This window comes from Pseudophryne corroboree, chromosome 9 (assembly GCF_028390025.1).
Source record: "Pseudophryne corroboree isolate aPseCor3 chromosome 9, aPseCor3.hap2, whole genome shotgun sequence".
Lineage (NCBI taxonomy): Eukaryota > Metazoa > Chordata > Amphibia > Anura > Myobatrachidae > Pseudophryne > Pseudophryne corroboree.
Window position 1 is genome coordinate 425,354,720 of NC_086452.1, and position 26,555 is coordinate 425,381,274.

Here is a 26,555-nt window from a genome sequence, read left to right on the forward strand (position 1 = left end):
TGCTGTTTGTACCCGTACGACGCGCGTACGCATTGTGGTGCTTTTGCATGCGCAGTAGTAACCTGATCGCTGCGCTGCGAAAATCTGCAGTGTGCAATCAATTCAGAATGACCCCCTATATTGGTATGAGAGACATGAGAGGGGTTTGGTCCACTGAAATGTATTGTAACATACATTTTATTGATAGTAGCAAAACAGAAATGGTGCAAGCTGTAGCTCTCCAGCTGTTGTGTAACTACAAGTCTCAACATTGTAAGATGTAATTTTACATCAGCAGGAAATCCAGAGTGTCCTATACTATGCGGACAGGGCCATCTACCCCACACTTTACAGCAGGAGCAAAAGCCCATCATCTTTTTTGTTAATTTATTTCTGATTGAGAGAGTGGAAAGCGTGGGTGTTTTTTTTTTTCCAGGTAAAATGATTTGCATAAAATTTGCAGGTGAGATTATTTCTAATTTACTTTTTATGGTATAACAGATAGGGATCCTTAATACTCAACTAGGTGATCATCCAATGCCAACATAAATGTGTGCAGATTGGAAGCCAATAATGTTATCTTATGAAATGCAGAGTGCTGACCAGTAATGCCTCTTTGTGTGCACAACTTTACATGTGTGTCTATTTTAGGGATGTCCACTGATGAGCCAGACCGCCATGTCCGTCACGGTTATCAATGTTTTTGTTTTTTTTCTGCTCAGAAACTTCTATTCGATGGTGGCACAACTAGCGAAGATACAATTTTGATGTAAAGGTTAGGATTTCCCCCCTCCCCACTGCTGAAAGCCATTTTATGTGGCTTGTTCTGATTGGCTGTCACTCTTACAACCTCCTAATACTGGAAAATAAGTCCGTATCTACACAGACCTCCCAAGTGTTTTGATTTGTGGATATTGAAAGTTTAGCCCCATGGCAGGCATTTCTAGCCTGATCAGGAAGGACTGTAGCCGTTCAGTAGCGGAGCTTATTTTGTATTCATTTTGCGCAGTCAAATATTGGTAGGTACAGTATACTTACATATGAGGTTTCGGTGATAATCTTAAAAAATAAGACGCGGAACTGGTTGGCAATCTTATATAACACATTGGGAATAATTTACTCAGCAGTTAACTACAGTTTGCACTAGATTTATAACTAAAATTATTAGTGTGCTAAAAAATATTTTTAAAAAACCCAAACTGATCACAAGTGGTTGTAGATTACCTAAACTCGCCTATATTGTAGACACGTTTCAGGTACCTGAAGCTGCAGTTTATCAGATCAGATAAAAAAGTACTTTTGAAATCTGGAGCAGTAATTTAGCCGCCAGCTTCCCTACCGCAGAGATCTAGCTACGGTGCACAATTCTAAGAAAATGTATTTCATGTCTGCTTGAAAATACCTGAAAATAAGCCGTGTAATTATACAAAGACAGTGAGCTAACGAAAGCTTTCTGTTTTCAACCTAATAAAAAAACTTTACAAAAGTTAAAACTTCTACTAAAATGCTAAACAGAATTGTTACTAATACTACAGGATTAGCAGAATAGACAATCGCATGTATAATAATGGCATTATTGCAATGTGGTGTAATCAATGTTTTAGTTATTTGGATGTAGGTGGATGTAACTGTAAATATTATTATTGTGGAGTTTATAATGTTTACGTAATGAGGATTATTGACTCAGTTGCTCTAAACTTTGTAATGGAATCTGAGGAGTCCTTGCCAGGTCGTTATACCTTTAAAGTCTCCTCAACACTGAGGTTATGCTCAATATAAGCAACTCCCTCCCCCCTCCCCCCCCCCCCCCCCTTCCACTTACCACCACGCTCCCTCCTTTAGATGCTAAACAGTGTTACTTATAACTTAAAACACTTTAAGATTGGGTTTCCCAACACGGACCTCGAACAATCTAAGTTTTGAGGATTTGTGCTTAAACATGTATATATTTAAATCCAGAGGCAGCTGCAGAGGTGGGCCTGCAGCGCAGTCCAAAATTCAAATAGCAGAGCGTTTGGGGTGGCAGTTGGTGTGTCTCCCTGAAACCAATTAACCAACTAGTATTTATTAAATGGTGGGGGAAACTGAAGCACTTAAAAAATCCACCACACAAACATTGATGAGAACACACAAACTCAACACATATAAAGGTATGGTTGGCACTGAAATATGAATCTGGGTTTTTGATCCCATTATGTAATTCTTCCCATTCACCTCTCCCTCTTTCCTCCACCACCATCCGTTAACCTTCATAACAATCTCCACCTAATCACCAGTTACTGTTTTCTAACACCCTTCACCACCACCTACTTCTACCCCACCTCCAACCACCACAAAGGGCAGCAAAACAGCACAGTGATTGCAAATGTGTTGTGATACCACAATTAAATTTTTTCATTATTGGTACTATTGTTATTATCAACCAAATAAGTATTATATTTTTATGTATTTACAAACCAGCAGCTGTCTCTTAGCGCCCTTGTTATACTTTTTTATCATTTGTATGTTAGGTTACATCCGCATTTACTGCCTCCCCTGCCTACCTTATCCGCATATCTCTGATCAAAACTCACCAAATTTCCAACAGTATATACTGCGACACCTGTGTATAATGGGACTAATTCAGGTTGGATCGCAGTGTGCGATCCAACCGCAAATAATGAGAAAAAGATGCGGGGGCATGCCGTGCACACCACCCATCCTACGCATGCGCCCGCATTTTCTGCGGGGGGGCAAAAATGAGAAAATGATATCGCTTCTGCCTGTCAATAAAGCAGAGGCGGTCGCGGGGGGGGGGGGGGGGGGGGGGGGGGGGCGGGGAGAGGGGTTCTGGCAACACTCCGCTTCCATGGAGCATTGCGGGGGCGGACAAACGGAGGCAGTGTAGCGCGAACGGGGGGGGGGGTGTTGGGGGAGTGATCACAGTGGCTGCGTGATATCACACACAGTCGCCGCGTTCAAGAACATGGCAGCGGGACTCCTGCTTAGCTACGCCGGCAGGAGCCATCCTTAATTATTGCTAACAAGCAGAAACTGCGATGCGGCCCCCAGCATGCGATCCAAATCAGCAATTTGAGCGGCCCCAAGCATTTGATCCAAATGAGCAAATCGGGTTCATACTGTATATGTGTGTATAAATCTGTCTCTAATACTAGCCAGTGCCTCTTCACCCATTTACCCCAGCGCATGTCACTGGGTTTTCACAAAAAAATAATAAAGCTATTTTTTCAGTCATTTTTCACTTACTATGTGTAGGAACAATACAGTATAATAGCCCAATAAGGCACACCATTCTTTTCAAATAGAAACCTACTGTACCACATGAAAGCAGAGGACTTGTTTTTTTAATTTGAAACGAGAGTATGGGGGCACAGAGTTTGGGAGAGAGGAATCCCCCTTTCAATCAAGGTTGTTTCCATCTTTCTAGGTGTCGTCAACAGAAGGACTTACAATTGGGAGTAAATCATTTTCTTCTTTCGCAGAGACGGGGTTAGAGGACCTTCCTATTCTTTATGATCATTTGTGCAAGATGTAACACTTAAATACCTGTACTCTTAGTAATGACTCTTAAATGGACAAAGGGCCCGATTCAGACCTGATTGCTGCTGTGCGTTTTCGCACAGCGGGCGATCAGCAATAGACTGCGCATGCGTATGCACGTCGCCAAACAACAACAGGCATCACCGGACAGCGACAAGCTGGTGCGAAAATTTCGATTGCATAGCCGTTTGTGGGGGGTAACTGACCGTTTTCAGGGAGTGTCAGGGAAAACGCAGGCATTCCCAAGCGTTTTCAGGGAGGGTGTGTGAAGTCAGCTCCGACCCCGATCAGCCTGTTCTCATCGCACTGTAGGAGTAAGTCCTGGGCTGCGCACACACTGGAAAAAAATGTGATGGTGAGTGAGGTGCGTTCGGATTTGCAGCTGTCCATTTACTAAGGGTGTGTACACACGGTGAGATATTTTCTTTCGATTTTGACTATATAGTCAAAATCGCTAGAAAAGTTAGTGCAGATCGCAAGGTGAAAGTCACCTTGCGATCCCGATGCGCTGTCCCGCCAGGTCGGCATCGCAAGAAAAGATAGACTGTGTAGGCAAGTCAATCCTTTCTAGATCGGTGTACTATCTAGTTCATCTCACACAGGCCTGGCCAACCTGTGGCTCTCCAGATGTTGTGAAACTACACATCCCAGCATGCCCTGCCACAGTTTTAGCATTCCCTCATAGCAAAACTGTGGCAAAGCATGATGGGACTTGTAGTTTTACAACAGCTGGAGAGCCACAGGTTGGCCATGCCTGATCTCACAGGTCAATGACATCTCACATAAGCCAAAATCTCACATAAGCCAAAATCGTAAGCACACATAGGGGGTCATTCCGAATTGTTCGCTCGCAAGCTGGTTTTAGCAGCATTGCACACGCTAAGCCGCCGCCTACTGGGAGTGAATCTTAGCTTATCAAAATTGCGAACGAAAGATTAGCAGAATTGCGAATAGACACTGCTTAGCAGTTTCTGAGTAGCTCCAGACTTACTCGGCATCTGCGATCAGTTCAGTGCTTGTCGTTCCTGGTTTGACGTCACAAACACACCCAGCGTTCGCCCAGACACTCCTCCGTTTCTCCGGCCACTCCCGCGTTTTCCCAGAAACGGTAGCGTTTTTTCACACACTCCCATAAAACGGCCAGTTTCCGCCCAGAAACACCCACTTCCTGTCAATCACATTACGAACACCAGAACGAAGAAAACACCTCGTAATGCCGTGAGTAAAATACCAAACTTAATAGCAAATTTACTTGGCGCAGTCGCACTGCAGACATTGCGCATGCGCATTAGCGACTAATCGCTCCGTTGCGAGAAAAAAATAACGAGCGAACAACTCGGAATGACCCCCATAGTCCATATCTCAAGAAAAGTTAGTCAAAATCTGTGCTATCTGGGCTCCGGGGAGTTCAAGGGAAATCGCAAGTGAAAATCGGGCATAGCAAGGATCTCACCGTGTGTACACACCATAAGAGATATTTGCAGCTTGGCGCACACATGCGATCGCACACTTGCACAGGCGAATATACACTCCCCTTGTGCGGCGACTATCTGAACGCAGGACAGCAAAATTAGCAGCCCAGCGATCAGGTCTGAATTACCCCCAAAGTTCAAAATAGGGGGTTCTAGAAAAAGATGTGAGACCTACTGTATTTCAGCCTCTATTGACTTTAAAGTCCTCTCATGGATAAAGTAGGCATAAAAAAATACCTGTAAAATGTATAATAAAAAAAAGGAAAATAAAATGAAAATCAAATTCTTTTGTTCTGCCCTTCTAACCCCTCACATCTCTTATGTGCCCTGCACACTGGCCGATTACACAGAAAGATATGAACGTTGTCTCGTTCATTAATGAACGAGATCGTTCATATCTTTCAGTGTGTGTGCACCAACGATGAATGATGTGCGGCCCCGTGCTCGTTCATCGTTGGTGCCGGCTTGTTTATGCCTGCAAACAAATATGGACAATATCGTTCTATATTAGCATGCAGGGCTATGGGGCCGGGTCACCCCCATCCCCTCCCACCACCGGGTCATCCGTCGGCCATATCGGGCACCTCGGCGGCTAATCGGACAGTGTGTGGGGCACTTAAGTTGTACAAACCCATTTCAGATAATCATTGAATTGTACTCTATACTGCATATAGTCATTAGAGTGCACTCCGTATTGTATTGAGGTCATAGGAGTGCAGCTATTATTGTAAAGAGGTCCTTCTACATATTGTTTTCGGTGACTTCTATGTATTGAATAGAAGTCACCAAATGATCTTTGAATTATATATTGGCCCCTAGAATGCTCTCTATATTGTATACCGATCCACAGAGTACTCTCTGTGTTGTATATAATGGTCCATAGTGTACTCTCTGTATTGCATATTGTCACTAGAATGCTATATGTATTGTATACTACAATCTTAACTTTTACTGTATGAATGACAAGACCTTCAGTAAGTTGGTGCTTTGATATGTGGTATGAATCCTTAGACAAATATTTGTGCATGGAATGTGTAACACCTTATACCCCTTTTCCACTAGCTCTAAAAAAACACGGGTAAATGTGTGGGGGCGTGCATTTACCCGTGTTTTTTCCTAGTGGAAACGCCTAGGAAAACACCCCGCCCCTGCAAATTCCTGGATCAAGTGATCCGGGAATCCTACCCGGGTAGCTTGCCAGGCTGAACACGTGTTCAACCCAGTAAGCTGTGTAGTGTAAACGGGCTCCCGTTCACAGTGTATGGAAGGGCGGCGCTGGGAGATCATGTGATTTCCCAGTGCCGCCCCTGTCGCGTCAGCAGCAGTGTCACCAACCCGGCAACCCAGGTTGGTGAGCTGGTGTAGAAGGGGGCTCTAGCACGGGTCTCAGCCGTATCAGGCTCCCGGCTGCGACCCGTGCTACAAGTGAAAAAGGGGTATCAATGATTTCCTGATATATGTACCCCTTTTGCAATAATTAACTGCACACTAGCCAGTGGCGCCGAGAGAGGGAGGGAGAGGGTACAAATTACCTGGGCCCAGGTCTGATAAAGGTGCCCAGTGGGGGCCCAGGTCCACGCCTCTTTTGATTAGGCCATGCCCCCTGAAAAGTACCTGGGCCCAGCAAGGCTCTGCTGCCCTGGCTGGGAGGCATTTCATTCTCCTGTGAGTGCCATGCCCCAAAGAGGAGTGGCCATGCCCTCAGCATGCTGTGGTCACACCCCCTCCAGTGGGGGCAGGAGGGCCCAGGAAGTTGTTGTACCAGGGCCCAGGATTTCTCTTGGCAGCCCAGGTCAGAGCGGGGGAAGAAGCATCTTACAGGATGAAGAAGCAAGAGCCTCTTTTCACCTCATCTTATGGGAGGAATAACCCATCTAACAGTACTGCAACATCAGTCAAAAACATCAATATATTCAAATCAGTATCTTTCAACAAACAATAGTTATTTGTTCCAACAACATTTTATTGAAGTGAAACTTGGAAAAGTACAAAGGTACTTTGTTACAAATCCCACACCGTAATAATACAGAACAATTAACACATTGCATGATAACTAAAGTTAAAACAGAACTTGCTCTTACAGATAGTTTTGAACAATGGCGCATTAACCATTTTGGTCTAATGTCCATCTTTCATTTATTCTCTTGGGCAGCAGAATTGCACAAAATCAATTTCCCTGTGAGGGTGTACCACTGTATGTAGTATAGGCGGAGTAGGGTAGATGTGAGGGTGTATTAGTGTGGGTAGTACAGGTGGGAGTATGGTAGGTGTGAGGGTGTATTAATGTGGGTAGTATAGGTGGGACTAGGGTAGGTGTGAGGGTGTGTTAGTGTGGGTAGTATAGGTGGGAGTAGGGTAACTGTGAGGGTGTACCAGTGTATGTAGTATAGGCAGAGTAGGGTAGGTGTGAGGGTGTATTAGTGTGGGTAGTATAGGTGGGAGTAGGTTAGCTGTGAGGGTGTACCAGTGTATGTAGTAGGCGGAGTAGGGTAGGTGTGAGGGTGTATTAGTGTGGGTAGTATAGGTGGGAGGAGGGTAGGTGTGGGGGTGTACCAGTGTAAGTAGTATAGCTGGGAGTAGGGTAGGTGTGAGGGTGTATCAGTGTAAGTAGTATAGCTGGGAGTAGGGTAGGTGTGAGGGTGTATCAGTGTGGGTAGTATAGGTGGGAGTAGGGTAGATGTGAGGGTGTATCAGTGTGGGTAGTATAGGTGGGAGTAGGGTAGATGTGAGGTTGTATTAGTGTGGGTAGTATAGGTGGGAGTATGGTAGGTGTGAGGCAGTATTAGTGTGGGTAGTATAGGTGGGAGTAGGGTAGGTGCGAGGGTGTGTTAGTGTGGGTAGTATAGGTGGGAGTAGGGTAGGTGTGAGGCAGTATTAGTGTGGGTAGTACAGGCGGGAGTAGGGTAGGTGTGAGGGTGTATTAGTGTGGGTAGTATAGGTGGGAGTAGGGTGGTGTGAGGGTGTATTAGTGTGGGTAGTATCAGGGCCGGTTCTGGGGCTTTGCGCGCCCCGGGCGGCAATGTGGGGCGTGGCTTCGTACATGGGGCGTGGTCATTTACGCCCCCTGTACAGACTACTGTAGCACTCTGAAATGTGCCCGCTGCCCCACGCTGCCGCTGTGAAGCCCTTCGTGGAGAGGTCCTTTAATGTGCGGTGCGCAATTACGTCATCGCGCACCTCACAGTAAAGGACCTCTCCACGAAGGGAAACTCTAGTTTCATTTCACAGCGGCAGCGGGGGGCACAGCAGTAGCGGATCTTGCCCTGGTACAGCGCCCTCCGGATGGCGCCGGCGCCCTCCGGAAGGCGGCACCCCAGGCAACAGACCTGCTTGCCCGTTGCAAGGTCCACTACTGGGTAGTATAGGTGGCGGTAGGGTAGGTGTGACGGTGTAGTAGTGTAGGAAGTATAGGTGGGTGGAGGGTAGGTGTGAGAGTGTATTAGTGTAGGAAGTATAGGTTGGAGGAGGGTAGATGCGAGGGTGTGTTAGTGTGGGTAGTATAGGTGGGAGTATAGTAGGTGTGAGGGTGTATTAGTGTGGGTAGTATAGGTGGGAGAGGGTGAGGTGTAAGCGTGTGTTAGTGTGTGTAGTAAAGGTGACAGTAGAGTAGGTGTGAGTCAGTACTAGTATGGGTAGTATAGGTGATAGTAGGGTAGGTGTGAGGCAGTATTAGTGTGGGTAGTACAGGTGGGAGTAGGGTAGGTGTGAGTGTGTATTAGTGTGGGTAGTATAGGTCGGAGTAGGGTAGGTGTGACGGTGTATTAGTGTGGGTAGTATAGGTGGCAGTAGGATAGGTGTGAGGGTATGTTAGTGTGGGTAATATAGGTGGGAGTAGGGTAGGTGTGAGGCAGTATTAGTGTGGGTAGTACAGGTGGGAGTAGGGTAGGTGCGAGGGTGTGTTAGTGTGGGTAGTATAGGTGGGAGTATGGTAGGTGTGAGGGTGTATTAATGTAGGTAGTATAGGTGGGAGTAGGGTATGTGTGAGGGTGTATTAGTGTGGGTAGTATAGGTGGGAGTAGGGTAGGTATGAGGGTGTGTTAGTGTGGGTAGTATAGGTGGTAGTAGGATAGGTGTGAGGCAGTATTAGTGTGGGTAGTATAGGTGGGAGTAGGGTAGGTGTGAACGTGTATTAGTGTAGGAAGTATAGGTGGGAGGAGTGGAGGTGTGAGGGTGCATTAGTGTAGGTAGTATAGGTGGGATGAGGGTAGGTGTGAGGGTGTATTAGTGTAGGTAGTATAGGTGGGATGAGGGTAGGTGTGAGGGTGTATTAGTGTAGGTAGTATAGGTGGGAGTAGGGTAGGTGTGGCGGTGTATTAGTGTAGGTAGTATAGGTGGGAGTAGGGTAGGTGTGAGGGTGTATTAGTGTAGGTAGTATAGGTGGGAGTAGGGTAGGTGTGAGGGTGTATTAGTGTAGGAAGTATAGGTGGGAGGAGTGGAGGTGTAAGGGTGTATTAGTGTAGGTAGTATAGGTGGGAGGAGTGGAGGTGTAAGGGTGTATTAGTGTAGGTAGTATAGGTGGGATGAGGGTAGGTGTGAGGGTGTATTAGTGTAGGTAGTATAGGTGGGATGAGGGTGTATTAGTGTGGGTAGTATAGGTGGGAGTAGGGTAGGTGTGAGGGTGTATTAGTGTAGGAAGTATAGGTGGGAGTAGGGTAGGTGTAAGGGTGTGTTAGTGTGGGTAGTATAGGTGGGAGTAGGGTAGGTGTGAGGCAGTATTAGTGTGGGTAGTATAGGTGGGAGTAGGGTAGGTGTGAGGCAGTATTAGTGTGGGTAGTATAGGTGGGAGTAGGGTAGGTGTGAGGCAGTATTAGTGTGGGTAGTATAGGTGGGAGTAGGGTAGGTGTGAGGCAGTATTAGTGTGGGTAGTATAGGTGGGAGTAGGGTAGGTGTGAGGGTGTGTTATTGTGGGTAGTATAGGTAGGAGTAGGGTAGGTTTGAGGGTCTGTTTGTGTGAGTAGTATAGGTGGGTGTAGGTAGGGGCGCTTTAAGAGAGGAGGAGGCCCGTGTGCTTTCTCATCTGTACAGGCCCCCTCCTCTCTGCAGGGTTTTTAACAGTGCCGGTGACGTCGGCACGAGACTCCGGAGGGGTATTAAAAAAATAGGTGCACCCATTAAAGAAACGCCAGTGGGTGTAGGGTAGGTGTGAGGGTGTATTAGTGCAAGTGGTACAGAGGGGAGTATGGAAGGTGTGAGGGTGTGTTAGTGTGAGTAGTATAAGTGGTAGTAGGATACGTGTGAGGATGTGTTAGTGTGGTTAGTATAGGTGGGAGTAGGGTAGGTGTTAGGGGGTATTAGTGTGGATAGTATAGGTGGGAGTAAGGTAGGTGTAAGGATGTGTTAGTGTGAGTAGTGTGATGTGTTAGTGTGGGAGTAGGGGAGGTGTGAGGGTGTGTTAGTGTGAGTAGTATAAGTGGTAGTAGGATAGGTGTGAGGGTGTGTTAGTGTGGTTAGTATAGGTGGGAGTAGGGTAGGTGTGGGGGTGTACCAGTGTTAATAGTACAGGTGGGAGTAGGGTAGGTGTTAGGGGGTATTAGTGTGGGTAGTATAGGTGGGAGTAAGGTAGGTGTAAGAATGTGGTAGTGTGTGTAGTGTGATGTGTTAGTGTGGGAGTAGGGGAGGTGTGAGGGTGTGAGTGTGAGTAGTATAAGTGGTAGTAGGATAGGTGTGAGGGTGTGTTAGTGTGAGTAGTATAGGTGGGGGAAAGGTTGTGTTAGTGTGAGTAGTGTGATGTGTTAGTGTGGTAGTAGGATAGGTGTGAGGGTGGGTTAGTGTGAGTAGTATAGGTGGGAGTAAGGTAGGTGTGAGGATGTGTTAGTGTGAGTAGTGTGATGTGTTAGTATGGGAGTAGGGGAGGTGTTAGTGTGAGTAGTGTAGGTGGTAGTAGGATAGGTGTGAGGGTGTGTTAGTGTGAGTAGTATAGGTGGGAGTAAAGTAGGTGTGAGGGTGTGTTAGTGTGAGTAGTGTGATGTGGTAGTAGGATAGGTGTGAGGGTGGGTTAGTGTGAGTAGTGTAGGTGGTAGGATAGGTGTGAGGGTGGGTTAGTGTGAGTAGTATAGGTGGGAGTAAAGTAGGTGTGAGGGTGTGTTAGTGTGAGTAGTGTGATGTATTAGTTTGGGAGTAGGGGAGGTGTGAGGGTGTGTTAGTGTGAGTAGTATAAGTGGTAGTAGGATAGGTGTGAGGGTGTGTTAGTGTGGTTAGTATAGGTGGGAGTAGGGTAGGTGTGGGGGTGTAGCAGTGTGAATAGTACAGGTGGGAGTAGGGTAGGTGTTAGGGGGTATTAGTGTGGGTAGTATAGGTGGGAGTAGGGTAGGTGTAAGGATGTGTTAGTGTGAGTAGTGTTATGTGTTAGTGTGGGAGTAGGGGAGGTGTGAGTGTGTGTTAGTGTAAGTGGTAGTAGGATAGGTGTGAGGGTGTGTTAGTGTGAGTAGTGTAAGTGGTAGTAAGATAGGTGTGAGTGTGTGTTAGTGTGAGTAGTGTAGGTGGGAGTAAGGTAGGTGTGAGGGTGTGTTAGTGTGGGAAATATAATAAAGAACCCTGCATAGGTTCAAAATACATTTAGCAAGGAGACAAAGGACCTGTGGAGTTTGCTATTATTTGTGACTTTGCTGAGGCCAGATGAATGCAGCTTAATGCAGTTCAGCTCCGGGTGCCATGTAGCTCCGGAGTGCAGTGTTGAGGCCATGCATTTAGTGGTGCTCCGGCAGTGGCTGTGGATACTCCGGGTGATGGCGGTTGGGTGCACGGTGATTGTGAATTGTGGTGTCGGAGATGGGAGTTCTGTGAGCATGCAACCATCCCCGGACACCACCGGAAGATGTACATTAAATAGTTCCATTTACCATACGGTGTTGCACTACTGCCATTTTTTTCTTTGACTTTTATATACCCTATACCAGGCATGTCCAAACTGCGACCCTCCAGCTGTTGTGAAACTACATATACCAGCATACCTTGACACAGTTTAGCTGTCAGAGAATGCTAAAGCTGTGTCAGGGCATGCTGGGATGTGTAGTTTCTCAACAGCTGGAGGGCCGCAGTTTGGACTTGCCTGCCCTATATGAAGAATATTTGTATAAAGAAATTGATAGATGTCCAATCTGCACCCTCTCTGCATTATATGAGCTGCTCTGATCAAACACACTGAAGGTTTCTGAAGGTGGTGATGTATACCAAGCTTCTTTAGCTAAAGACACCTGCTTCACAGGTTATGAACCCTCGATTTATTAAAGACACTGCGACCACCTTTTGTATGCATTTTGGGATGTGATATATTTGGGAGATCACATGTAACCCAGATAAACGCCACGTGGTTTAATAATTATTTTGAAATCTTTAATTCAAGATAGTAAAAACTAGGAGATTTTTTTATTTTTTTTATTTCAGTAAGATCTATGTGTGGAATCCTTAATTAAAACTGTGGCAAAAATCACAAAAGTATTCCTTGGAGGTCTTTTTTAAGAATAAAAAATCAAATATACATCACTTTCTTGCAAATAAAAAAAAAAAAAAAAAGAAACAGCACTTTTATTTGGTCTGTTAAGGCTCATACACAGCAGACGATTTTTGGGATGATATGGGCATTGGAAAGTGCAAACGCTATGCTGCCGCCCACTGGGGAGTGTATTTTAGCTTAGCAGAAGTGTGAACGCATGTGCAGCCGAGCTCTGCAAAAACATTTTGTGCAGTTTCTGAGTAGCTCTGAACCTACTCAGCGCTTGCAATCACTTCAGCCTATTCGTGTCCGGATTTGACGTCATACACCCGCCCAGCGTACGCCCAGACACGCCTGCGTTTTTTCAGACACGCCTGCGTTTTTGCAAACACTCTCTGAAAACGGTCAGTTGACACCCCGAAACGCCCCCTTCCAGTCAATCTTCTTGCGGCCGTCAGTGTGACTGAAAACTTCGCTAGAATCTGTGCACAACCACAACGGGCTTTGTACCCGTACGTCATGCGTGCACATTGCGGGGCATACGTATGCACAAAAATGTCGCTTTTTAGCCTGATCGCTGCGCTGCGAACAACGGCAGCTAGCGATCAACTCAGAATGACCCCCTATGCACGCTCCTGCGCCGGCATCCGTCGCTACTTCAGATCTTCCCTAACTGCAGCTCATACTGATGAAATCGTCAATGACAGCATATAGGGGCAGATGTATTAACCTGGAGAAGGCATAAGGAAGTGATAAACCAGTGATATGTGCAAGGTGATAAAGGCACCAGCCAATCAGATCCTAACTGTTAATTTACATATTGGAGCTGATTGGCTGGTGCCTTTATCACCTTGGACATATCACTGGTTTATCACTTCCTTATGGCTTCTCCAAGTTAATACATCTGCCCCATACTCCTGTATGTGGCCACTGACGATATCTGTTATGCACAGTGTGTAAGCATTACATCGTTTGTCCAGAAGTTCAAGGGAAATTGTTGACAACACTGCATCGCTTGCACGTTGTCTAGTGTGTACCTAACATTAGAGTAAAGCTAAGTACACACTATACCAGTGATGGCTAACCTTGACACTCCAGCTGTTGTTGAACTACACTTCCCAGCATGTCCGACATCAGTTTTAGCATGGCCAAATAACAAAACTGTAGCAGGGCATGCTGGGATATGTAGTTCAACAACAGCTGGAGTGTCAAGGTTAGCCATCACTGCACTATACAATCATTGGTCCGATTTGCCAATAATTGGGACATCAGTCTGATTTATCGTATAATGGGCGGGATGTACTAAACGAAAAATGCGGTAAACTCCATGTATACCGCATTTTCCGGATGTACTAACCCCCGGCCGGCAGGACAGCGCTGCGGTGGGGTACGCCAGCTTTAGCTGGCGTACGTCCATAGAAGCCTATGGGCTTCTCTCCGCGGCGCTGTGTGAGGGATCCGATCGGATCCCTCCCAGCATGCCCTGCGGCCGCCCCCGTCACCCCGCGCATGCGCAGACTGACTTCTGGGGCTGAATCCCGGAAGTCAGGCTGCCGCTGCGCATCGCGGAGGACAGCTCTTATCGGAAGAGCTGTCCTCCGCAATGCTGATCGCATATGTTAGTACATATGCGATCAGCAACGTAGCGCAGGGCGGCGATGGGCGGCGATGTACATTAGTACATCCCGCCCAGAGTATGTACAAATTATTGTTTCGGTGTTTCAATGCTAATTCTGGAAAATCTTGCCCACACAGACAAGTGATCAATTTTGTGATCTATCGTCCTAAACCAAAAGTCTCGGCCACAATCTCCAGATATTTAGCAGTGTGTGTGCATTCTCAATAATCTGCACATATTTCCTATGTTTTCTTTCACTATGTAATCCTACTTGTGGGACGGACATATGCAAATGCAGCGTGATGTGGTAGAAAATTGGTAGCTGAAAAAAACATCTTCAAGTGAGTAGCTCAGATATTGGTGCCTACAATTTCCTGAAAAATCGACCAATTGTCAGGCCAACCAAAAAAAAAACAGTTTGTACCTAGCTTCAGTCAGTATTTTTTTTTTCTGAATAGGCAAAGTCTTGTGAAAAAGAAATGTGGAAAACTAGGCTCAGCAGTGTGGGGGCATGAAAACCCTCAGTGGTGAAGGGGCTAATTATTAATACATTAATAAGTTATATACTGCAGCTTATAAGAACCACAAACAAGGGCTATCTGGTTCAGATTCAAGTCAGGGGCAATAAAATTTCCCTGGAGCAAATCTTAGAGATCCGGGACTGTCCTTATAAATCAAAGACAATTGGACTTACCTACTTTCTGGCAGCTCTCTCCGGGAGAGAGCTGCCAGGACGGCTCAGTGGAGGGGCTGGTCTGGACAATGACGAGAAGAGGGGGCGGAGAGGAGGCGGAACGGAGCGTGGCAGAGGAGGGGCAGAGGCGGAACAAGGGCAGGGTTACAACATTACATTGTTTAAACCACGCCCCCAGCACTGTAATGCCGCTATAACCGTCATTTTACAGAATGGGGGCGTGACTATGATGACGCGATTCAACAAGAATCTCGTCATCTACTGTCCGGACTGCCCACTTTACTCTCAAAGTGGGCGACCGGGCAGGGGGTAAAGTGAAAACCGTGAGACTTGTCTGCTCTTCCGTGGGGCCGGGAGGATCACCCGATTTTCGGGAGCCTCCCGGCCATTCCGGGAGAGTAGGCAAGTATGGGCAGGGCCACTGAGTCTTTCAGTGGGCCCGGTTGCTAAAGGAGGTGTGGCCAAACACAGAGATGTTACCACACCCACTTATTACCTAAAAATACATGGTGCATAGACTGGGTGTATTCCACCTCATACATGGCTGAGTGACTTGGGCCTCCTCGTGGCCCCTCTCAAGAAAGTCTGGGCCTGGTACCCTGTCCACCTTCTTGGTACCCTTGACAGCATGGGAAATGTACTTTATGTAATCATATTACACTACCACACAAACCCATAACTACCCATATATCACATATATTTCTGGCCTTATGCACAAAAGAATGTGTTATTGTTTTTAAATAACAATGGGTGTCATTCAGACCTGATTGCTGCTGTCCTACCTGCGCATGCATATGCACCGCAATGCGCACGTGAACAAGACAACAACAACGGGCATCGCTGGTGAGTGACAGGATGGTGCGAAAAATCCATTCGCACGGGCGTTAGCAAGGAGATTGACAGGAAGAGGCCGTTTGTGGGTGGTAACTGGCCGTTTACAGGGAGTGTCCGGAAAAACACAGGCGTGCCCAAGCGTTTTCAGGGAGGTGTGTGACGTCAGCTCCGGCCCCGCTCAGCCTGATTCTATCGCACTGTAGGAGTAAGTCCTGGGCTGCACAGAGACTGCACAAAGTGGATTTTTGCAGCTCGGCGTACACATGGTATTGCACACTTGCACGGCAAATATACACTCCCCCTGGAGGCGGCGACTATCCAAACGCAGGACAGAAAACTTTGCAGCCCAACAATCAGGTCTGAATCAGCCCCAATATTTAGTACTCCAGTTGTGTAGTCTTATAAATGACAGGAGTGCATAGACTGTTGTGTGTTGTCGTGTGTCACACAGTTACAGTGAAGCAAAGGCTTCTACCACAGGAGCTGCCCTTGTCTAACAGTGACATCACTGGGTCATTCGGCTTGCAGTCTAAGGTCCGATCACGCATTAAACAAACACAACTGGAATGCCACTTACAATACATCTAGTTGTGTGTCTGAAATAGGCTGTTGAGAGACTTGAGTTCTTTTTTCTGCAATAAATATAGGGCGAATATCATGCTGAAAAAAAAAGTAACTTTGAGGTTTGAAAATAGGTCATGTTTAAAGGTTTTCAAATCAGAAGCATCTCTAGCAGTAACATAATATTTTCCAGGAACTATAACATCACGAAAGCAAAATGAAATAAAAAAAAATAAAAAAAATCCTAATTTCTATAGTTTGTGGAAAAAAGTCAAAAAACACAATGTAGAGCGTATGAGAACAGACAGAAGCGACGCAGGAAATCAGCAGTAGAAAGTAGATAAACAAGTTTTCTGTTTTTCTTTTTACCAACTTACCAAATGTCAAATATTTCAAACTATTCTAAAAATGCGAAAGTTATTTATAGTTACAAAAATACACCACCCGTCCAGGGAGGAAACAACTGGCCCCAGCCAATGCTGCACGTACATGTTATTGTCTCTTTGGCGGATGCTAGCTCCAAGTGGGCTAAAGGACCTTTGATGTCATAACCATCCTCACGAGGGGGAAGCTTTAGCACGCTTGGGGGGGGAGGGGGGGGGGGGTTAGGGTCAGGCTTGGGAGGGGAGTTTCAGGGATGGTTAGGGTTAGGCTGTGGAGGTGGGCTGTTAGGAATGGGCTGCAGGGTGTATGGGTAGGGTTAGGCTGTAGAGGGTATGGTTAGGGTTAGGCTGCGGGAGGGGACGGTTAAGGTTAGGTTGTGGGTGCCATTAAGTATAGGCTATGGGGAGGGGAAGGTTAGGAGTAGGCTGTGGGAGGGGAGGGTTAGGTAAGGAGAGCGGCAAGGTCCTTTAGTCTACTTGAATAAAATTCACCTCAAGCTCCGCATATTGGGCCTAATTCAGATGTGGTTGGAGTTGCTATCACTGCTGCTTCTATGGAAGCTCTGTATGGTGATGCAACAGGAGGCGTCTATTACAGACGCCTCCTGCTGAGACGCCTCCTGCTGCAGTAGTAACACGACAAGTATCCTGGGACACGGCATCGGATCTCTCAATTACCCTCGGGTGGTTTGCGTAGAGGCCAGGAAAGTTATGCGCAACCACGGACATCCCTGGCCTCTTCTCTCCCCCTAAATGACGGTGGTAACAGAGAAATGGAGGCCACCCTCTCCCTGCCCCTAAATGACGTCAGATTGTCAAACACAGACAGTGTGATGCCGGACTGCATACTATGTTGCAGAACCTGTTTATTCTCATGCAGAACGGGTGCGGCGCATGTGCACAGTAATGATAGTTAGTACTTTGCAGCGCACTGCTTACCTCCGTCCACTTCTGAATCAGGACCATAGGCAGGAACATACATTTCTTTGCATGCACTTTTCTTTAGGAGTAATTCATGACCATTTTGCAACCTATTCTGCGTCTGTCCCATTAGGGTCATGTTTCCTGGCTGCATACATTTATTAGGAGAGAGAAATGACTGCATAGGAATGGAAAGAGTTAAACATCCTGTGAGGGGTGGACATAGCTGTGAGGAAAGTACAGCCTTTGGAAAAGGGGGAGGGTTAATATATATAGGGAATGCTAGGCCAGCTTGGTCTCTCTTGCTGCTGAATTGCCTTCCCGCCCTCCCGCCCTGTTGGTAGAGGTTCTGGCACGGAGTGCCTTGGCGTTGAATTGTTGGCTGGTTTTATCATTGGCTATTTTATAAGCGGAAAAGAATGGCAGGTTGTAGTTTGTCTTGTTAGCTGCAGTGATTTACAGTTTGGTGTGGTTTAGGTGCACTCACCTCCATCGACTTTTAAGGCCGCTCGACCACCCGTCCGGGGGCAGCGGCAGGCACCCATCAGGGTGGGTAGTCACCGTGGGGGTTGAGTTGGGCACCTATAACCGATTTTATAGTTTGTATTTAAATTAGGATAGTTTTGAATTTTAATGTTTTTAAGGTTAGCGTCAGTTCAATAGAGCCGTTCTTTTTTCTGCCACCATATGCCGGCTGAATCGGCATATTAACAAAATTTTCAATGTACAGGTTTGATAATGGTTAGGGTACAATAAATAGCTAGCAATTTTTCTGCCAAATTCAAGTCTCCGTGTCATTATTTCTTGGTATTAGAGGTAATGAATGCTTTACTTTGAATGAAGGGGTCCACAGAGTATCACTAGGAGGTTTATAGCAAATATTAACTGTCATTATGTTATATGTAGGATTTATTCTCAGTTTTATCTGCTTTAAAATGTATATGCCTAATTGCATTGATCAGTATTACTGGTGGAATATAGGGAATATTATCTAGTGCCATTGAGACACCCACTAGGCCCAGGTACTGGGTGGTCGTGGTCTAATCCTGGAGACATGCCCATGACCCCTCCCAAAATGGTCTCCCTCAGCAGCTGGCCTTGGCTCCCACTTCCCCTTCTCTCTCCGCACCCCAGAAATTAGCCACAGACTCAAACAGAGAATATCCCTATTAGAAGTCAAAATATAATGGGGGGTGAGGGGGTTGCAGCAGATCTGTAACCTACACACAGAAAAAGTCAATCATGATGATTTGCAATAGTTAAAGGGTGTGGTATGTAAGGTAGATAGTAACTAGGTCGACACTGTCTAGGTCGACCACTATTGGTCGACAGTAACTAGGTTGACAGGGTCTCTAGGTCGACAGGGTCTTTAGGTCGACATGGTGTAGGTCGACAGGTCAAAAGGTCGACATGAGTTTTTTATGGGGGGTTTTGGTGTTGTTTTCTCCGTAGAGGGACCGGGAACCCCAATTAGTGCACCGCGTCCCCTCGCATGCCTCACTTCGCTCTCCATGCTTCGGGCAAGGTGCCTCGCTCTGCTACCACTTTGCTCGGCACAGATTACCGTTCCAATCGTAGTCCACGTGGATCGTTAAGTAAGAAAAGGTTTAAAAAAAAGAAACAAATTGTGAAAAACTCATGTCGACCTTTGGACCTAGAACATGTCGACCTAGAGACCCTGTCAACCTAGAAACCATGTCGACCTAGTTATTGTCCACCAATAGTGGTCAACCTAGTTACTGTCGACCTAGTTAAAGTGCAGGAAAACTTTCAGATATTTCCACCTTAATGCACACTTCTAGCTTGTGGAGGCATGGAGTAGGTGTGCAGTTGGTTGACCATCTAGATCAGGGGTGGGGATCCTTTTTTCTACCAAGGGCCATTCGGATATTTATAAAATCCTCCCTCTCCTTGAAACTATGGGAGATGTCATGACGTCTCTCCCATAGCGCCGCACAGCCACACATGTACACTGCCTGAGCCAGAGGCTGGAGCTCAGGAGTGAGCTCCTGCCTCCGGCTGCTGCTGAGGAGCTTGGCGCCCGCTGGTGGTAAAATCTCAGCGGGCGCTGGGCATCTACTCTCGTTTAGGTGAGCCGGGCCGGATCAAGTGGCTTTGAGGGCCTTATACGGCCCTTGGGCCTGTGGTTCCCCACCCCTGATCTAGACACATGGGTGTTAAGACCAAGGCATTGTGTCCTGTGGATTCATGACCTGATGCATTGTTGGACGTATTTTCATAGAGCATATCATGTGTGATTTTGCAATACGCATGCTCCGGAACTGTGCACCAGCTCATATCTATGGGGGGGATTCAGACCTGATTGCTGCTGTGCGTTTTCGCACAGCGGGCGATCAGCAATAGACTGCACATGCGTATGCACCGCAATGCGCATGCGCATCGGCCAACAAAAACAGGCATCACCGGTCAGCGACAGGCTGGTGCCAAAATTTTATTTGCACAGGCGTTCGCAAGAGGATTGACAGGAAGCGGGCATTTGTGGGTGGTAACTGACTGTTTACTGGGAGTGTTAGGAAAAATGCGGGCGTAATCACGCGTTTTTAGGGAGGGTGTCTGATGTCAGCTCCGGCCCCGATCAGCCTGTTCTCATTGCACTGCAGGAGTAAGTCCTGGGCTGCGCACACACTGCACATAGTGGAAAAATCATTAACCGGTGAGCGAGGTGCGAACGGACTTGCAGCTGTCCGCTGACAGAGGGATTTTTAGCAGCTCAGCGTACACATGCGATCGCACACCTGCACAGCGAATATACACTCCCCTTGGGTGGCGACTATCTGATCGCAGGGCAACAATTGCACACTGATGAGAGTGACCATCAGCAAAAGTGTATGGATTGGGGGGAAAGCACATCACAAGATGTGTACACTTCAGCATATGGGTGAATATTATTATTTATTATTACCAGTTATTGATATAGCGCACACATATTACACAGCGCTTTACAGAGAATATTTGGCCATTCACGTCAGTCCCTGCCCCAGTGGAGCTTACAATCTATATTCCCTACCACATGTACACACACACACACACACACATTCACGTTAGGGTTATTTTTGTTGGATGCCAATCAACCTACCTGTATATTTTTGGATTGTGGGAGGAAACCGGAATACCCGGAGGAAACCCAAGTCCGGGGAGAATATACAAACTCCACACAGTTAGAGCCATGATGGAAATCGAACCCATGACCATGGTGCTGTGAGGCACCATTACACCATCCGTACTGCCCAATATATACATTCATTTCTGTACATATAACATACGTCCAATCTCCTTCCGGCTCTGCTTCAGGCCACCAGCGCGTTTCATTACTGATTTCCATGGAAGGTGTCCTTTGCATTGGCTGAACCCACTGAATCCATGTAAAGCCTGTTGTTTTGCTACCATACAGTGGCATTGAAGGACTGGATGATTAGTGTTCATGAGCCCTGACTAATTTTCATGATGTACTGGTTCCTAGTGAATTCATCATCATCATTATTATTATTATTATTATAATTATCCGTTATATGGCACCACAAACTTCTGCAGCGCCTAACACAGTACATAAACAAATAAAGAATGTAGGACAAGGACATGGAATTATTCCATTGGCATATAACCATTTATGCATCAGTGCCATGACACTGAGATAGTCATCAGGGTTGCAGAACAGAGCGCAATTGTAGGTAGTATGGAGTAGATTATATCATAAGCAAGAGAAGGAAAAGCACATGAGGGAAGAGGGCTCTACATTCTCATAACTATTAATTTAGCCAAAAATGTGTATTATAAAAATGTCATAATGTATAGTATGTCATAACATGATTTGGGGCGACGCTACTGTGTTACATAATGTGTACAGGCAGCCCTACAATGCAACATAATACTAGGGCACTACTATTGTTCATAAAATAAAAAAGGGCACTGCTATGGGGCATAACATTGACCAAGCCACTACTGACCTATTTATTTATTTATTAACAGTTCCTTCTATAGCGCAGCAAAGTCCATTGCGCTGGAAACTATTATGGGGCATCTAATTAACAGCTGTTGCAGAGAGGTATCTTTCTAGAAGCATTGGGCCCCTTGAAAATCTTGCTATGGTGCCTGCAAAGTACTGGCTAGTCCCCTGTATATTTCCCTTGTTTTATTAAGCAAGGAATCCACACAGCTTATTCTGTTTTTCTGCTGCAAATATTAAAAGACATTTGGATAAACAAAGTTGCAGCACAGTATTAAGCGCAAAAAAGGAAACGGCCCTTTACGGTATCTATTTATTCTTAAAATGTGGCACAAATTAAACGTTTGACTGTGTCTTTAGAGATGTCACTCACTAATTACTGTGCAATCTTCCATAATAGATTTTCACAGAATGTAATAAACTTTATCTGTTACCGTTATAATGAGTAGTTGGATATGGCAGGTAATTGTCATTCCTCCTTATTGATATGTGTCTGACAGCTGTTTGTCATCTTTACTAGTTTACTTCATAAATATGTGACATATAAGTGTATACATACATACAAAGTAACATCACTGCCTTAAGCAGGGTACATACCTACAGTATATAATCATCGGTCCATTCCATCTATTTCGAACCGTTCTTTCAAAATCAGATTAGTGTGGTGTGTACGCATCTTCCTTCATGTTTTGTCGGTAGAAAACTGGTCAAATCTGATGTGCTGTTTAAACTTCATCTGATTTGACTGGGACAGATTGGACCAAAGTGCAGTGTGTACTCACTTCTGACCAATCTACTGTGAATGTAGTCTGGAATCAGGAGAGTGTACAATAATTTTCATTCAATAATTTGGCAGTCAGGGATCGAAGGTGAAAGTAAAATTGTATAGGTGTATACGCGCGTATCGGAACTGTGGTCAGGATTTCCGATCGTTACTGAACTTGATCGAAACATCGCACAGAAAGAGTGATCACAAAGTTATGTACCTAGCTTAGGGCCTAATTCAGACCTGATCACTGGGCAGCGATTTTTGCAGTCCTGCGATCAGATAGTCGCCGGCTCCAGGTGGAGGGTATTTGAGCTGTGCAAGTGTGCGAACGCATGTGTAGCAGAGCCGTACAAACAGATCTTGTGCAGTCTCTGCGCAGCCCAGGACTTACTCAGCCACTGCGATCACTTCAGCCTGTCCGTCACCGGAATTGACATCAGACACCCTCCCTAAAAAAAAACGCTTGGACACGCCTGCGTTTTTCCAGACATTACCTGAAAACGGTCAGTTGCCACCCACAAACGCCCTTTTCCTGTCAATCCCGTGCGATCGCTTTTTTCGCACCATCCTGATGCTATGCACGATGCCCGGTGCTGTCTTCCGACACGCTTGCGCATTGCGGTGCATACGCATGCGCGGTTCGGACCTGATCGCAGGCTGTAAGAAAATGCAACCTAGCGATCATGGGCCCTCATTCCGAGTTGTTCGCTTGCAAGGCGATTTTAGCAGAGTTATACACGCTAAGCCGCCGCCTACTGGGAGTGAATCTTAGCTTCTTAAAATTGCGAACGATGTATTCGCAATATTGCGATTACAAACTACTTAGCAGTTTCTGAGTAGCTTCAACCTTACTCGGCATCTGCGATCAGTTCAGTGCTTGTCGTTCCTGGTTTGACGTCACAAACACACCCAGCGTTCGCCCAGACACTCCTCCGTTTCTTCAGCCACTCCCGCGTTTTTTCCGGAAACGGTAGCGTTTTTATCCACACGCCCATAAAACGCCGTGTTTCCGCCCAGTAACACCCATTTCCTGTCAATCACATTACGATCGCCGGAGCGAAGAAAAAGCCGTGAGTAAAAATACTATCTTCATAGCAAAATAACTTGGCGCAGTCGCAGTGCGAACATTGCGCATGCGTACTAAGCAGAAAAACGCTGCGATGCGAAGAAAAATACAGAGCGAACGACTCGGAATGAGGGCCATGGTCTGAATTACTCCTTTAACTTTCTATTATCAGACTTTCAGCAGTAAAACAAGAAGATTTCAATGCATCATGCTCTGCAAACTGACTGATTAGATTGTAAACTCCTCAAGGGGGGTACACACGGAGAGATCTGTGCTTAAATTCTAAGCAATCTGACCAGATTGCTTAGAACTTAAGCACGGATCTCTCTGTGTGTATGTCCCACAGCGCTAGCGATGCGCCGCCACGCACGGTGCTACATCTAGCACATCGCTCATTTCACCGCTGAGTGAAATGAGCACCACCCGTCCGTCCATCCCCGCTCAGCACACATTTCTCACAGTGCTGAGCGGGGGGAGAAATGTGTCGCAGATATATCGCTTAGCACACATCTTTAGAACAGGAATCTCTTTCCTATTGTATTCTAATGTCTGAAGTCTCCATGGCGCCTAATGTATTTGTCATACATGCTCAAAAAGCATATACAAGTATATAAACGTATCCATACTTATAAATTCCACATCAATAAACTCATACATACATACATACATACATACATACATACAAAATCCATGAAAAAATAAAAAACAAACACATAAACTCCACATAAATATATACATACAGATCATTTCTGCATGCATATAAATGTATAGATATATAAACTCTACATCAGTAAAAACATACATAGATAAAATCCAGGTACAGTATATACTGTAAACAAATAGCCGCACATAACTCCCCACCAATAACCTTACACATACATACACATCCTCTCTCAATCAAATAAAATTTAGGCAAAGTAGTTCTTACGAAATTTGCTTTGACTTGTTTTTCCAATATTTGGACCTTTCCTTCGTAGTGTGTGCATAAATCCTGACACCGGATAAAGCTTGGCAGGAGTAGTAGTTGCAAGGCGAGGAAGACCAGCAGTAGACAGGTACCAGATCCAAGACTCCCCATGGATTCAGAAAGTGAAGTTAATGGCGTACTTTACTCATCCAACCTGTATGTAGAGATCGGGCTCCATGCTGAAGCACACTGACACACAGTATACTTTGACGGACTGCCCTTCGCTGCAGGTGACTTGCTACAGCCGGCCAGGTCACATTTTTTCGCATGTCACCTGCTGCATTTCTCCATCCCTACTAGCTTACAGGAGCTTATTTTGTCCCTTGTGAGTTAGCACCTCCTCAAGGCTCAGTTACCTCCCTTTCTGTAGTTTTCTTCCACCCACCTCTGTTTTTCAGTCTCTTTCATGCACTTGTCAGTGCTCAGTTGATTTCCCGGCAACCGGCCTCTCCCAGAGATGACTCTTACCTGCCTGTGACAGAGCTACACCCACAGCTCAAGGGGATCCGAGGCAGCTACCTGAGACAGCAGCAGCACAGACCCGCTCTGACTCAGGACACTAAATGGCCCTACTGGTATCTCCAGAGTCCTCTCCCGGAATGATTGCAAACTCTTCTGGAGCAGGGATTGATGTGGATGATAATCTCCGTAAAGCACTTGCGTAATATGTGTGCGCTATATAAATAACTGATAGATAAATAAATAATATAAACATTTCAAGGTGTATTATGCTCACTACTGGGACATTGCAGGATAGAGAGCCTTGTGTTCTAGATACATCAAACAGGAAGCAGCTACTTAAACCTTAAAGTGGAACTACACAAATAAAATTAATTTTACTTAATGCATATTTTTTTCTTATGCCAATTTACCTTAGTTAAAATCGTTAAATGTAATACATTTTTCAAATTCACATTCCATCTATTTTAAACTAAGTTGCATATTTACTTTTTAAGGGTAATGAGTTGGAAATAAATTGCCACACAAAGGGGGTAATTCCAAGTTGATCGCAGCAGGAATTCTGTTAGAAATTGGGCAAAACCATGTGCACTGCAGGGGAGGCAGATATAACATGTGCAGAGAGAGTTAGATTTGGGAGGGGTGTGTTCAAACTGAAATCTAATTTGCAGTGTAAAAATAAAGCAGCCAGTATTTACCCTGCACTGAAATAAAATAACCCATCCAAATCTACCTCTGCAAATGTTATATCTGCCCCACCTGCAGTGCACATGGTTTTGCCCAACTGCTAAAAAAAATCCTGCTGCGATCAACGTGGAATTACCCCCAAAGTCCATTCATTATTATTTCTGGGTGGTCTTCTGTATGCCGAATGTCGGGAACCCGGCGCACAGTATACCGGCGCCGTCATCCCGGCATGCAAACAACTATTCTCCCTCGAGGGGGTCCACGACCCCCCTGGAGGGAGAATAAAATACACGCGCCACCGTGCCCGCAAGGGGCTCCTTTGCGCTCGACACGCTGTCGGAATGCCGGCGGTCGGGCTCCCGGCGCCGGTATGCTGGTCGCCGGGAGCCCGAGCGCCGGCATACCATACTACACCCATTATTTCTCATATACGTCCTAGAGAATGCTGGGGACTCCAAAGGGACCATGGAGTATAGACGGGATCCGCAGGAGACATGGGCACTTTAAGACTTTAAATGGGTGTGAACTGGCTCCTCCCTCTATGCCCCTCCTCCAGACCTCAGTTAGATTCTGTGCCCAGAGAGAGTTGACACACAACAGGGGAGCTCTCCTGAGTTTCTCTGGAAAAGACTTTTGTTAGGTTTATTATTTTTAGGGAGCACTGCTGGCAACAGACTCCCTGCTTCGTGGGACTGAGGGTAGAGAAGCTGACCTACTTCTGTGAGTTAAATGCTCTGCTTCTTAGGCTACTGGACACCATTAGCTCCAGAGGGTCTGATCACTTGGTATAGCCTAGCTGCTCGTTCCCGGAGCCGCGCCGTCGTCCCCCTCACAGAGCCAGAAGAAAGAAGCCGGGTGAGTAACCGAAGTACAGAAGACTTCAGTAAAGACGGCAGAAGACTTCAGTCTCAGAGGTACCGCGCAGCGGTCCCGCTGCGCGCCATTGCTCCCACAAACAAGTGGCACTACATGGGTGCAGGGCGCAGGGGGGGTGCCCTGGGCAGCAATAAAACCTCAATTTCAGCCTGGCAAAAGTGATATACAGTGCATAGGCACTGTATACAGACCCCCGCCAGTATAAAAAAATAGCGGGACATAAGCGCGCCATTAAGGGGGCGGAGCTTGGTCTTCCCAGCTCTAATCAGCGCCATTTTCTCTTCACAGTGAGCTGCAGAGACGCTGGTCCTGGCCTTCTACACTTCTGTCACA